The sequence below is a fragment of the Tenrec ecaudatus genome, chromosome 7 (assembly GCF_050624435.1).
Source record: "Tenrec ecaudatus isolate mTenEca1 chromosome 7, mTenEca1.hap1, whole genome shotgun sequence".
Lineage (NCBI taxonomy): Eukaryota > Metazoa > Chordata > Mammalia > Afrosoricida > Tenrecidae > Tenrec > Tenrec ecaudatus.
The window spans coordinates 34635234-34644563 of NC_134536.1; positions in this window are offsets into that span (position 1 = coordinate 34635234).

The window sequence follows — 9330 nt, forward strand, 5'->3', positions numbered from 1 at the left end:
TCTTCACTTGTCTTCCCGCTAGCATGTCCTCTCTCCAGATATGTTCGCCTCGTTTGGAAGACACACACAGGATCAGGACTGGGATTAGGACGCTACTCTGGCATAATTTAATGGATAATATCTTCAGAGAAAGACCTCTGAACAAGCTCATAGTCACAGGTGCCAGGGTCAGGAATTCAGCATTACCCTTTCCTATTCGCTTTTCTTCAGAACATGTATGTCTTTTCATACCATTTCTGGCAGGACCTTCTTTTATTATCCTGATCCTATATTCCTGTTGAAAACAAGACAAACATTGCCGGTGAGTCCATTTCAAGTCACAGTGACACTATTTAACAAGGAGCAGAACTCTCCCATAGTATTTTCAATGCTTTATGCAATCGTTGCACATGGAAGCAGCAGTCAAGAAATCAAGTAATGTATTGCATTGGCAACTCAGTTACAAAAGACCTCTTGGAAATGCACACACACACACACACACACACACACACACAAGATCACTTTGAGGACTAGGGTGCACCTGACCCAACTCAGGGCATTTTCAATCGCCTCATCTGCCTTTGAAAGCTGGACAATGAATAAAAATGACTGAAGCAACAGTGATGATTTTGAATTATGACACTGGGGAAGAATATTAACTACACCATAGACTACTGGATGAATAAGCAAATCTCCCTTGGAAGAAGTACAATCAAAATGGTCCCTAGAAGGGAGAACAGTGAGACTTCATTTCATGTACTTGGGGCATGTCATCAGGAGGGATCAATGCCTGCAGAAGGATACCATGCTTGGAAAAGTCGAGGGTCAGCAAAAATAAACCAACAATAGATAATCAGTGAGATGCATTGACCCAGGGGCTGCACAATGGACTCAAACATGGCAACAGTTAGTAGTAGCGGAAAGAGAAGTGGATGGACCCTTGGAAAGTGGGTAATGATGTGGGTGAGTTATTTGCTGAGGCACCAGCAGGCGACACCAGCTCCTTCCTGCCCCCAGCTTATGGCTTACTTTGGGCTGCCAAGTGGCTGTCTAGGCCAGGGAGCCATCAAAAATGGTGACTTTGAGCTGGAAGTGTCTCTGCTGTTGCTAGTGGGAGGATGGAGGATTGGAGGGCGGCAGAAGAGTATCCAAGTTTCCTATTCTCACGTCCAACCCCCCAAATGGATAGTGTCATCTTAGACAAGGCATAGCTTTCCTCCTGCCATTATTAAAATACTTTACATTGTGAGGGCTGGAAGGGTTGTTTGGAACTGACAATACTGAATATTGTTTAGGTGTGTATGGATTTATTTTATGAATCGGACTAAAGGATTTTCATAAATCTTGCCTAATCCTGATAATAAACGCTATAACGTTTGAGAATTTCCATGACATTTTTAAATGAGACCCAGAGCACTTACCTGGTTGGGAAAAAGTGAGATTGATTTAAGTGCAGATAGACAGCCTCCCAAGCCAATGCTCCAAACCAGCCCTGCTCCCCGCCTCAGGTACAGTCATTTCTGTAGCTCAGAAACCCTCGCTCTGAATTTTTTCAGTTTTCCACCTTGTTCTACATCTTTTTTTACACCACATCACTTTGACCAAACATTAGAATCACCTTTATACGTATCTTGTCTTCCTTCTTACACTTGAAGTGAGTGATGAATGTCTTGGCCCTGTTTTCCACTTCATGTTGTCCTCTGAAAAGATCGGAACGTTCCTGCCTTACACACGGTAGGACTTTGTTCTTTGTCATGCAGTCGACTCTGACTCATGCTGATTTATGTACAACTGAAAGAAATGGTGTCTGTTCCTTTGCCATCTTCACGGCTACTGAGGTGTTTGAATCCACTGGTGAGAGATGCCTTGTACAGAACTATATAAGATAAAGACAATAGACGCTATTTGATTGTGATCCAGAAAGTGTTCGTTCAGTAATCTTTGGAGGAGTTCACCAATCTTTTTTCCCAGTCTTAGTTTGGAAACCCTGCTGACACCTGTCTATGGGTGACCCTGCTGGTATTTGAAATTGCTGGCGGCATGGCTTCCAGCTTCCTAACCACAAGCAAACGCCATCACAGAATGACACACGGACATGTGAGTAGTGGATGAAACTAGGTCTTAGAGAACCTTTTGGAATGAATGGGGGACTGTGAGTAAATAAAGAAGTACTACTTTTCAAGTTCCAAAAAGTCCATTTATCAAGCATTTTCCAAGCCTCACAGCTTTTTTATTATTATTAATTGGGATTGATACATATATCAAATCATTCTGTAGTTCAATCACATCCAGCAGAACCGAACATTTGCTACCACAATCCGTTTCCACACATTCTTTTTCTGCATGGACCCCTGGATGTCATCACCCCTTCACCCTGCCACCACCTCCATGTCACATCATAGCTTTTGAATTAAGAGTTATCTGTATTCATACTTCCTCAACAGTATCTCAGACACCAATCATCACAGTGTTGCTTTCATCAAACTCCTCCGTATCTAAAACCTTTTGCCTCTGAGGAGGCTCTTTTTGGAAGAAACCATCATCTCAAACATTCAGTTGGCGACTCCTTCAAACAAACAACCGGTCTGGTCACAAATGTCAGGTGCTTCTTTACTCTAAATTCGACTCGGCAGTTTAGTAAAGATGGTGAGTTCTTCCAGTGGAGGTTGTCTTCCATTTCTCCTTTCTTTTTCTTTGGAGATGAGGGGGAACAAAAATCCAAACCAACCTCACTGCCATCAAGTCAATTCTGACTCATGCTGACGCAATGGGACCAAGAAGAACTGCCCTTTTGGCCTTCGGAGACTGGAAATGGGCCCCAAACCCCATCTTTCTCCTGTCAGGTGAGCCGTGGGTTCAGAGTGCTGACTCGGAGGTTCGCATCCCCATGTACAGCTCACTGCACCACCAGTACTACTTCCTGTGGAGCCAGTCAGTTCCAATTATCCATCCTTTATGATTTTGCTCATATTTTGTGACCACATTTTCACTTCCATGATACAGTCAGAGGAGACCAGGAATTGTTCATGGGGGAAGAAGAGGGCTCAGATCAGCCCCATCTTCCTCCACCTCTGTCCACCAGCGTCACCCCCGCTTTATCTTCCCCAGACATGGCCCTACACTTTTCTAGCCACTTATTTTCAGTTCCCCTTTCGAGACTCTCCAGACACGAAGAGAAGCTGTTCTAGGAAAAGTCCCATTTCCACTGAGTTCCCTGGAAGTGGGGCGGACAATTGGATGGTCATCTCATCACATCATCGTCATATCACCGTCAGCGTCATCATCACCATCATCATCATCACAACCCAATTGATAGACTGGAGCAGTATGTCCCTCTGACGAGAGAGGTGATTAATATTGTTTTCATGCACAAACAGTCTCTCGCTCGCTCACTTTCTAGCTCTTCTTTTGAAATGGAACGTGAGGCCTCTGTTGCTCAGAATTTTCACCATTATAATTCAGGGAACTTCCAGTCAGTCAGAAATTTAGGTCATGAAGAACACGTATTTTATACTAGCTATTTGTGCTTCTGTTTTGCTTTTTAAACACTTGGAGATTGTATTGCTTCAGGCTTTATCTGCATTGAATTTTAAACATAAATGGGGAAAGAATCCAAGGACATGTCCTTTGACCAGCGAATCCCTGGACTGAGGAGGCAGGAGGCGCCTGGAGCGGGAGAGCAAGAATACTCTCCCTGGTGCTCAGACACCCTGTGGTTCCCTTCAAAGTCATGGGACACATTTTGTAGTGATTGTTCATTGGAGACAGCCTTAGATAGCTTTTAGTCATAGTGATATTGGACAGACTATGCTTGTAATTCATGTTTTTTACAATGAAAAGCAAAGCCACATTACCTCATCAATCTATCAAATCCACTTGTATTTCCTCTGGTTTTCTCACTCGGCTTTCTTTTAGATTGACTTAGAACAGATGTTCCATTCTGATCTAGTCTGTATTATAGCTCTAGTGTTTCCTCTCTCTCGGACCTGTCTACTTGCATAGGATAGGACAATTTGACAGGGCAGATAGGAACCCAAAGGAGTATTATGTATCATATTATTTATTATGTTATATGTTATGTGTTAGATGTTAGATGTTAAGTGCCACTCCTATACTCCCACTGGCCATGTGTTATAATAGTTTTTGCTGAAAGGTACAAAAGTTCTGCCTTTTAGGACTTCACATTTTAGTATAAGAAACAGAACATATAGATGAAAGACATAAACCTTTTGGTTACCCCCATTGGAGATGACACAAGCAAGGTGAGGGCTGAATTCTTGGGCCCAATTTTTCTGTTTCTCTAGGAAAAATGAATGTATATAAATATACATCTTTCACTCACGATAGAAGACCAAATCCAAGAAGACAAAGGGAATTTTCTTTTCATGAGGATTGATCTCTTTCCTCTTAACTCTCTTCCCAGGTTTCTAAGGCTGAAACATCCAGCAGAGAAACACACTATATCTTGTCTACTGGACTGTAAAATATATGTATGAAATAAAAACTAGTTCCATCGACTCTTCTAGCATACTAAAAGTAATATATGATGTCGTTATCCTGTTTTTTGCAAAAGAAAAAGTGAACTACCAACCATTGTTTCTAATAAGCAGAGAGATTATGTTTTAGTAGTAAACTGAAGGTTTAGTTGTGAGCTTCAGATTTTGTGAACTCTAGATGTTGTGCAGTGTTTTGGGTTTTTGTTTTGTTTGGGTTTTTTTTTTCTTTTTTTTTTGGCGGGGGGTGTTTTGGGTGTTTCTTGCCTTTTTTTTTTTTTAAGACAACACCTTTAAAATAAAAACAAAAAATCCAAGGAATATGTACACTGGAACTCTAGTGGTAGCTTTTAGTATAAGAGATTGTTCTATACAGACCTTTTTGCTGTTGATCCTGTATGTAATGAAGTCCTTTCTAGATCCTATGTGAGAAAAAAAAAAAAGAAAAATCCAGGAGACAGAAAGAAGGCTTACTGTCAAATTCATATGCATCAAAAGACAATAACAACATTAAAAATATTAGAGCAGCCATCACATATTAAGTTCTTCTTATAAACCATCGACTTGGTTTCGACGCATAGTGACTTTCTAGGACAGGGCGGAAGTGAACCTGTGGGTCTCCAAGACTGTGAATCTTCATGGGAGTAGAAAGTTTCCTCTCTTCCATCAAGTGGTTTGGAATGGTGATCTTGCAGTGGCAGCTCAATATATAACCACCAGGGCTCCTTGCTTACGACAAGAAGCACTATGTTCATTGTTTACACATAGAATCTTAGCCAAACTGTACAGGAACGGAGTGAAATGTGACTTCATTTTTATGGATGAGGAAAACAAAGGACCAGAAACATTAGCTACAATGCCCATAAGTGACCTGTCTAAGCAATCGTGGGCGGGATTTACACCCAGGGCCATCCGGCTGAACACACGTGGTTGACCGCTCCATCTGCAGAGACACAGTAGCTCTGTCTCTCTGGGATAGTCTATTCATCAAGGAGGAGCCATCGATAGCCTCTCGACGCTTGCCTAGACAAAAGTGGAGGAGGAGCTGAAGAGAGGCTGCGGAAATGAGAGCTGATCTCCCAAGTCTGAGTCATTTAATTATTCATTCCATCAAACAGAAGCATGCATTAAAGGCTAAATAGGTGTCCTTGGCTGAGGTGCACCACAATGCTTCAAAACGTCTGAGGACCCCACAAGTGTCCCAAGCTCCAGGCCTGCGGTCCCAATGCTTTCTCCTGGGACAAAAGTCCACAAGCCATTTCTCAGGATCCTTTCTTGCTATCAGGTGGCAGGTGCATCTCCAAATCCTCCCTTTAACCCCACAAAATCAAAGGGTGTAGAATGTCTTTTCTTCATGTAAGGACTCTGGCAACCTCTAGCTCAGGATCCATTCAGTCCTTCTCAGACAGGAGCCTGCCTTTTGGGTCCAGATAGCCTGGATTCACAGTGAAGCCCTGCACTAGTTGAGTGACCCAAGACACAGGGTCTCATCATCACACGGCCCCATTTTATTGTTTCTAAATGGCAGGCCCACTCTTGGGCTTTCTGCGGTGAATATCTGTGTACATCTGCATAGAGGCAGTTAGAACTGTGCTCGGCAACTCAAACATGTAACTTGTTGGTATCATTTTTGTCGTGATCAGTTATGTCTAACTTAGAAGACCAACACACTCTTGAGCTAGAGAAATTTGCAGCCAGGTGGGGCAGATGTATGACAAAAGCATCGATTGCTAATCCGTCTGGTAAATTGTATAATGAGTGTGTATCCAAAACCATGGCAGCACCAAGGAGGTGGCAGTTGGATGCGTTTGGAAGAATGAGCCAACTTTCCCAGGTCAAATAGGAAAGAAGAGAGAATATAGTTCAGGCAAAAAGGATGCTTAATTAGAGACAGAGGGATAGGAGATGAGGGAGAGGTGGCCAAAGACCATGGTGGCGAAGGCAGTAAGGAAAGATGAAGCTGAATCCAGAGTCCTAGGTCAAGTTGAGATGTCTGCGTCAGGGGAAGCCAAAGCACAAACCAAACAACCCAGCAGCCAATGCTGTAGAGTTAATCCCAAGTCATGCTACAGAATAAAACTATTTCACAGTGTTTTCTTGGCTGCAATTTTTGCAGAAGTAGAGCATCAGACCCTCTTTTCACAGTGCAACGGGTGGGTGCAAAGCACCAATTTTCAGGTGAGCAGCCAATCAAACTATTGGTGTCCCTGGAAAGCCATCAGCGTGTGTAAGAGACCTGGTGACTTCCAGGCCTGGAGTTGGGCATCCACAGGAAGATGGAGGGGAGGGGGCTCACGTGCTCCCTCCATCACTTTAGCTATTTTGTGTCTTAAATATGCTCTTGTAGTCTGGCCCTCACCTGGAAAGTATTTATAATATTGTTTCTATTGAAAAATATAGCTTTCATTCCAAACAGCCTCCAGACAAACCGATTTTTAGAAAACAACTGGCTCATAAAATGAAGTTTACCTGCAGTGTAAATAAAAGCATAAACCTGTGAAATTTAGTTTTTAAAAAAAATCTGAAGTGCAGTGTAGTCGCTCAGTATTAAGGTGTGGGCGAGGGGTGGTTCTAGGACACTTGTCCCTGCCCAGTCTGAGGGCATTCAAGTTCCTTCTCTATAAAGGTGTGTTATTTGCACATAACTTATACACATTCTCCCTTCTAATTACATCCTCTCTAGGTTACTGATAATTCCTACTACAATGGAAAGATTATAGAAATAGCAATTTATGATCCCTGTTCATCTTTGAGGGAGTGCTTTGACCAGCTAGTTGCTTTAGAAGGAGCTCTTGTTTTTCTTCACAGGAACAAAGGGCGCACACAACACAAGTGGGATTGGGACAAGAGTGAAATAACGTGCAACGGGGAGGGTTACTGAGAGACGGAGAAGCTGTGGGGCGGCAGTCGGCAAGGGCAATGTGCGCTCACCTATCACTCCTCCTGGATTCAGTGCAGTGCTAGGCACCTAGCAAATTCAAGTTTTAATCTCTGGATTTTTTTTTTGGCCATAAATATTTTCAGTTTTCAGTTGGTTGAATCCATGGTTGTAGAACAAGTGGATCTAGAGGACTAACTGTATGGGAAATAACAAACAAACAAACGGCATTGTCTTACCACTGAAAAGATCAAAAGACCAATCAAACCTTTCCCTAAAATCTGTGTTAACCACCTTCATTTCCATGAGCCACCCTCAAACCATGAAGTCGACTATTCAATCACCGGGTGTTGATTGAACCTACCTGCTAGATGTTATACTAAACGCTTTCTGCATGTGATCTAATCACATCTTGAAACAAAAGAACAAATCTGCTGTCTTCCAGTCAATTCTGACTGATACATCCTGGGTGGGTCTTCCTGGGCTCTAGAACTTCGTGGAAGGCCACAACCTCCCCTTTCAGCCTTGGAGCAGCTCATGGGTTTGAAGCCCTGACCTTGTGTCTAGCGATCCAGGACTTACCTGACATGATCAATAGCTGCCATTGAGCTACTTTCAACTATGGCAACCACATGTATGTCAGAGTAGAGGAGGGCTTCAAGCATGGTTTTCAGTGGCCACGACCTTTCAGTAATAAATAACCAGGTCCGTTTATAGCAGAATTGCTACCATTGTTTTTACTCCCTGCTGTTGTTGTTGTTAGGTGCTGCTGTGAAGTCAGTTCTGACTCAGCTACCCGTGAACAATACAACAGAACATGGCCTGGTCCTGCACCAGCCTCACCACTGTTATATTTGAGCCATGGTTGAGCTGCAGTGCCAGTTCGTCTTGTTGGGGATCTCTCTCTACTGCAGTGACCTCCTACCTTACCAACAAAGATGTCCTTTTTCAGGGACTTGCATTTCCTGATATCCCAAATGTGAGACTAAGCCTCTGCCATCCTTGCTTCTAAGCAGCATCCTGGATGGACCTCGACCAAGTCAGAAGAGCTGATTCTTTTAGAATCCTATGGTACTTTAAATATTCCTCATCAGCACCCTGATTCAAATGTATCAGTTCTTCACCGGTCTTATTTTTCAATGTCTAGATCTGGGAAAGGACACCGTACTCGGTAAAGCAGAGACCCAATAAAAAGGAGGATCCCCAAGGAGATGGATTGGCAGAGTGAGATAATGGATTCAAATATAATGGCAATTGTGAGGATGACACAGGCTTGGACTGTGTTTCATTCTGTTCTACACAGGGCCACGAGAAATCAGAAATGAGTCCATGCACCCCAATAATAACACAGATGCCAGACTCATGAGCTTATCCATTTATGCCCCATCCCATGCTCTCTAGTGAAGTCCCAGGTCAGAAACTCCAGATAATGCCTCAGGGACAGACAGCAGCAACCTGAAGACAAATAGGCACCGAGCAGGGGGAATGAACACGTGCTGGGGATAGACTTGGACCTATGAACTTGACTAGGTCTCTCTCTTAAGGTGTGTGATGCAAGGCTACCCTTTCTCTGATCGTATGAAGGTCCCAGGAAGTGTGGGACCTTATCTTGAAATGAATCCAATTCTCAGTATGACAAGAAGTACTTCCACTACCTTGAAACAGCACAACTATCAAAAAACACATGATAACGAGGTCAGTGAGAGGCAAAGAGAAACAACCAAACAAGATGCGTAAATAGAAATGTCTTCAAATACCTTGGCATGTTATATTTTTAAGATACATCCTAAAGAAATGTAACGTTCTACTGTAATTTTCCCTGCAGTTGCTAGGTGCCATTGAGTCTGCTCTGAATTTCCCCTAGCTAGTTCTAAGTTGATATTTGGCTGTAGAACCATTTTAGACACACATGTATGCATATGTGAATTTCTCTCTACGAACATATATGTGTGTTGCATACATACACATGTATTTTATAAT